The sequence below is a fragment of the Temnothorax longispinosus genome, chromosome 11 (assembly GCF_030848805.1).
Source record: "Temnothorax longispinosus isolate EJ_2023e chromosome 11, Tlon_JGU_v1, whole genome shotgun sequence".
Taxonomy (NCBI): domain Eukaryota; kingdom Metazoa; phylum Arthropoda; class Insecta; order Hymenoptera; family Formicidae; genus Temnothorax; species Temnothorax longispinosus.
Window position 1 is genome coordinate 1,635,938 of NC_092368.1, and position 6,292 is coordinate 1,642,229.

Sequence of the window (6,292 nt, forward strand, 5' to 3'; positions counted from 1 at the left end):
AGCAATTATATGTAAAATCAAAAGCTATAAATTAGTTTTTTGTTTTGAACAAGAGAAGTTGAGACACGTAGCGATAAAATTGAATGAATTATTCCCAACACGATAAAAATAAGTTTAATAATTTTCTTCTACGGTTTTCGTTTCCTTTTTAAGAAATAGAGATGTTAAAAAAAATCAATATAAAGTAACATGTAACAAAAGTTTCTCTTGGTGTAAATTTTCAAAAGGAGGAAAGCAAGTTTGAAAGAATAATATGATGAATCAACATTCTCTGAATACATATTAAAAACCATTTAATTTTTTCCCTACGCGTTGTGGAAAACATGACGGCTCCGTGTAATTGTTAATTACCGCGAGACATATGCTAACGAACCGTCGTAAGCAAATTCCTCGAAACGTTCGCTACAAGAGAAAACGAAAACAATTTTGGGACAAGAACGGAAGCGTTCGTTTGATCGTCATCGTCGTCATCGTCTTCGTTTCCGAAAAGATGTACGTACTCCACTAAGTAAGATAAATCATAATTATTCTTGATATCAGCATTCGCGGCATCCTAAAAGTCCCGCTGGATAAACACTAGATACTTGTAGCATCCGAGTTTGATTTAGTCGGGCAACGTGAATAACACAGTTTCACGTTTGCCCGTCTCTGTGAAAAAAAAAAACGCGACGATTATACCTTTTTCCTTTTTTTTCAAGTCCTATGTATACTTGTAAACTTATAAATGTATAAAAACGATTAGACAGTAACAGAATACAATTTCTTTATGATTCTCGAAATAATCTTTTTGGATTTCTAAGCACAAGGAAAGACATCTCTTTTGCTTAAGTATTATTCGACAAATCATGCAATAATACCCTTCATGGAGTGCAGTAACGGCTGTCGCATACTGGCAAAGGAAACGAAGACGAGGGCGAAAACGGATAAAAGATTGAAGCGCACTCGGAAGGGAAATGAAAGCACCGCGAGCTTCCTCTTCTCGACGGTCCTTCGACTTTATTCGCGAGGCAACGATACTTTACGCAAATATCCAGTATTCTGTATACAATCCATAATTAGCTAATCATCCGTCGACGAAACATATCGCTCGCGAACAGCCACTTCGGCGTAAACTGCACGTTATGCGCGTTCTCGCGTATCTCAATCACTATGACAAGCAAATATATATAAAAAAAAACATTCTTTTTGAAACAGAAATTGAAATAAAAAAAGACATTTTTTGCGAGGTTGCTATTATATGCTTGAAAAATACATATGATATAAAGGCACAAAATAAAAAAAGTATGCAGAATTATTTTTATTGTTAGTACAAAGTAATCGGAGCATGATCCTGGAGACGTCCCATGTCCGTGATATCGTCATCGTGGACGGGGCCTGGGACCCACAGAAAAAATAATAAAAATAATATGTATGTGCGTATGCATATGTATGTGCGATTGCGTATGCGTGTGCGTGTGTATGTATATCTATGTTGAATTGCATTACTAGTTTTATGTAATATTATTTACTTTCGACAGTAACAATAAAAAAAATATAATATATTTCATTTATATATGTATTTTTTCGTTTATATTTCCCAACATTTTATCAACGAAATAATAAATAGAGTTTCTTGTCCTAAATAACATTACCGTTTTTTTTTCTTCAAATATACCCTAGAATCCTAACACCACACTTCTAAAAAATCCTGATTTTACCATACTAATAAGTGTACGCTACCCAGTGTACTAAGAGAGAGAGGGACAGGGATGGAGAGAGAGAGAGAGAGAGAGAGAGAGAGAGAGAGAGAGAGAAAGAGAGAGAGAGAAAGAGGAATAAATGGGTGCATGTAAATTACATACATAGGAGAGAAAGGAATAATACGAGAGATACTGTCCTTGTCTAACGAGGCATCTATACGACATATATCTGTCAAAGTTCGTTCTTTGAAACGGCTTTATAGATCGCAAAATTTTTTACAGGAGTAAAGTATAGGTACTAATGAAGAGTTGTTCTTTCCATGTGCTCCCTAAGTTACATAACAGTTACAAACTGGTTTACTGAGATTATGTTATAATAATTAAGATTTTTATTCAGTTTGTTATCTATACTGTTCATCAGCTGCCGTTACCCTCTACTCTGATGCTAAGACTGAGGTATATTTTTCTATATAAAGACAGAATAAAATTAGTTATATATAAATCAATACTATAAATTTAATATTTATTGCATTTGTTATAAAAGTTATTATTTTACCCCATCAAGAATGGATAGATCCTTTGAAAGAGTTTTACATCATTCATTTACATTACAAGAAAAAAATTATTAGAGGTGCAAGAGATGCAGTAAATTGCCAAGTCTAATAAGTACCCGCGTCAATACATACTATGTATACTAATTCACATTCTCAATTATGCTACTGTTATTATTTGTCATCAGACAATTATAAACATACACATAATAATTAGATACATATTATATATATATACGCACATGTGTGCATAAGAATATATATAATTTATAAAAAGCGGGTGCTTATCAGCTTTGATACGTTACTGCCTTCTGCTACAGATGGCCATCAGAAAGCATTTTCAGGCCGTATTGCTAAAGAATCCAAGACGCGGCAACGCCGCGCGGCGTTGCCGCGTCTATAGCATATGTCTCTCTACCGTGCAGCTCCGGTAACTTAGCCGGTCAACTTCGACTTTATTAATTTTCATATTTTTTTATCGTTTGTTGGTCGTTTGTTGGTGATTGTTGGCCTAATTACAACGTTTGTTGGTTCTTAATTTTTTTTTTAATTTAAAAAGAAAAATTAGCATTAAGTTAGCCGGAAAAATTTTATTTTTAATTTCAAAAAAGCCTAATCGATGCGTAATCGTTTGCTGATGATTGTTGGTTTAATTTTAGCGTTTGTTGGTTTATTATTAGTCTTAAAAACGAAAAAAAACGAAAAATTATCTCACATATTAAAATAATCGAAGATTGGCAGATAATTTGTAAGAATAGTTCTTGCTAAGAAGTGGAATATAGACCTGAGATACATATAGTACTTATTTATTGTAAAAGACATGAACATTAGGATCTATATGAAAATTGTATGAAATAATAAGGTTCTTAAAAAAAAATGACGTTTTGTTACTTCAAACAAATCTATAATTTTTACAGTAAAACACTTTTCACAAGTGAGAAACAGAAGCATACATTGGAGAAGTAGTTTTTTTTCAAGAAAATTCTACTAGGAAACGTATATTCACGTATGAATACGAGAATTCTCTTCAATTTTATGTAAATTCAATCAGGTTGAAGCTTATATTCTTATAAAATAATATATATTCTTAATGATCACATAAATAATCTTTATTTATAAAAATACAACTTATTTAAATTTCAGTTCTTTAAACGCAAACATAATGCGCATATCATGAAACACTGTATCATGTTTTTAAGTGATCACATTTAGGTATGTATGATATACTTTATTCTATCATTTTTTTTAGCACATATGGTAAGTTTGACATTTATTTTATACGTACTTTGACAATTAGGCGTCTTGAATGAAGAGTTCATGGGAAGAAAATGATAAATTCATAATTAATCCATTTTAAGCACAATTTTATGTTTAAAAGTAGAACTTATAAACTTATACACCATGTTTCTTGATCTTTTCGCGATTTTCTGCCGATGTTAAGGTCCGTATTCATATGGCAGTTTTATAGATGTTAGCCTTAAATTGATAGAAATAAAGCTTAAGTCGTAGGCAAATAAACCAATCTTCGATTACTTTAATATTTGAGATAATTTTTCGTTTTTTTTCGTTTTTAAGACTAATAATAAACCAACAAACGCTAAAATTAGACCAACAATCATCAGCATACGATTACGCATCGATTAGGCTTTTTTGAAATTAAAAATAAAATTTTTCCGGCTAACTTAATGCTAATTTTTCTTTTTAAATTTAAAAAAAAATTAAGAACCAACAAACGTTGTAATTAGGCCAACAATCACCAACAAACGACCAACAAACGATAAAAAAATATGAAAATTAATAAAGTCGAAGTTGACCGGCTAAGTTACCGGAGCTCTACCGTGCGTCCGTGTGAGCAATTCAGTGGTGTGTGTACGTGTACGGACATACACCACTTCATAGAACCTGAAATAAGTTGGTAACACTGAAACCGGAGTTTCGCGTTGTCACCACGCGAGGTCTCCAATATCAGTTCGGCCTTTGCTTTAGTTGACAGAGTTGACATTACCGACGTCGAGGAAGTTTGGCCTTAGCTTTAGCATCCCCTTAAATTTAGTTTTTTGTTTAAATTAAATACAGAATGCCGAAATTACGATGAACTTAACGTAACGGGATGCGACGGGACGCGAAGTAACGTAACGTGAACTTAACGATTAAGGTACATCTGTGAAATTACGATCGCCGTAACGTATATCCTGTTTGCTAAATTGTTCTATTACGTCACAATTTTGAGAAATTTGCAGTTAAAGTGCAAAAAATGAGCTATTATAGTGTACTTTGGCGTATTGTAATGATGATATATGACGTGTTGGAGAAATTTAATTTCAATAAAAATTAAGTACGTTGTTAGAATTTTTATTGTATTATAATATTTTAGATAATATTTCTTATTTTTGGAATGATTTATTAAGCCAGTCCCAAAATTACTACAATATCGGGTTGACCTGCGGCAGGGTCGGAGCAAGCGTGATACAATACGTGAAAATTATTTAATAACAGATTAACCTTGGAATTAAACTCTTTTATATACGGACATATGAACGTTTCAATACCAATATATGTATAAGCTGGTAGCTCCACTCCAGCCACGTGCTTGACGTGCTCTAACTTTTTTTTTTTTTTTTTTTTAGAGTTTGTTCTCTCGGTTGAGAGAAACTTAAGCCTGATCTACAATGTGCTCTTTGCTTCCTGTTTTTTGCTCTTAACCTGTTTGCGACTATCCCGTATTTCGCAATTGCGTCGCGTAACGCGATGTTTTTTGTTCTCTGTCGCCTAAGATAAAAATTGACGAACTTCCGAAGAGACAAGAAACATCACGTTACGCGACGGAATTGCGAAATACGAGATAGTCGCAAAGAGGTTAAGAGCAAAAAATAGAAAGCAAAGAGCACATTGTAGATCAGCCTTTAGTGCCTTCGGTCCCACCCCGGAACCATACGACACAACGATGCTTGACCCAGATATATTGGGTCTGTTTCCTATTGCTGTACTGGCTGCGCTTGTTCAGTCTTATCTTTTCTACTCCACATTGGAAGGGAAAAGATAAACTCTGAACTAGTGCGATTGGTTCAGCAATAGAAAACAGATCCATTAATGTGCTCTAACTTGAGAAAGGAGAGGTTAGAGCCTCTGTTGGGGGACAATCGAAACCGAATGCTTCCTGTGCTTCTTTAGCTTATCACTACGCGGCGTGTCTTTCTCGTAAGTAGAATTCGACACAGAACTGTATATAAGGCGTGAAAAATATCATTCTAGTATCGCTTCTCGGCTCTATTGAGCTAAGATCAAATGTGTAGTATCTGTTCTTATCAGCTTAATATCTGATACAGTCTCCATAGGGGACTCAGAATATTAATCTGATTTTTGAACCAAAGGCGAGTGTATGGGGCTTGCTCCGACCTTGCCACAGGTCAACCCGATATTGCAGTAATTTCGGGACTGGCTTAATAAATCATTCCAAAAATAAGAAATATTATCTAAAATATTATAATACAATATTATCCTAATAAAATACTCAATACCCATATATTTTAACACGTGCCAGTATGAAAAACTGTTATAAATAATTAAATATAAATAATTTTTTGCTAATCATTATTATTATTACTGGAACACATATTAGATAAAGGAATTACTTTTAAATTTGGCACGCGCTTTGCAAGTTTTAAAATGGTGGCGGTAGCATTAAAACGTTTATTATCGTAGAAATTTTGATGTTCTCGTTGAACCGTACATTTGCTGCCATGTGAAAAATTATGGATACCTATAATAAATATACATGCTTTAAGTAGAAAAAGGTACAGAATTTATTTCTAATTGCATTGATAATTATAATTAGATATATGTAAAATGTAATACTTTTTTAAATATGCAATCTATTTTTATTGTATTCCCAGTAAGCAAAAAATCATTATTACAATGTTATTGCAACAATATTCTAGAACTTGTAATGTTGTTAAATATGTAGTTTTTAATGTTGTATAGAACATCATTATGAACATACTTTGACCACGATTCCGAAAATACTTAACACTAGGAGGATCCTGTATTGACATGAATTTGTCG

General features: G+C 33.1%; 1 non-coding gene across 1 annotated transcript; it reads left to right on the forward strand.

Annotated features, from left to right (window-relative positions):
* The first annotated feature begins 5,483 nt into the window (after positions 1 to 5,483).
* LOC139822606 (U2 spliceosomal RNA) lies at positions 5,484 to 5,679 on the forward strand. The gene has a single exon (XR_011734560.1). It is a non-coding gene; the product is annotated as a U2 spliceosomal RNA (small nuclear RNA).
* Positions 5,680 to 6,292: the final 613 nt, after the last annotated feature.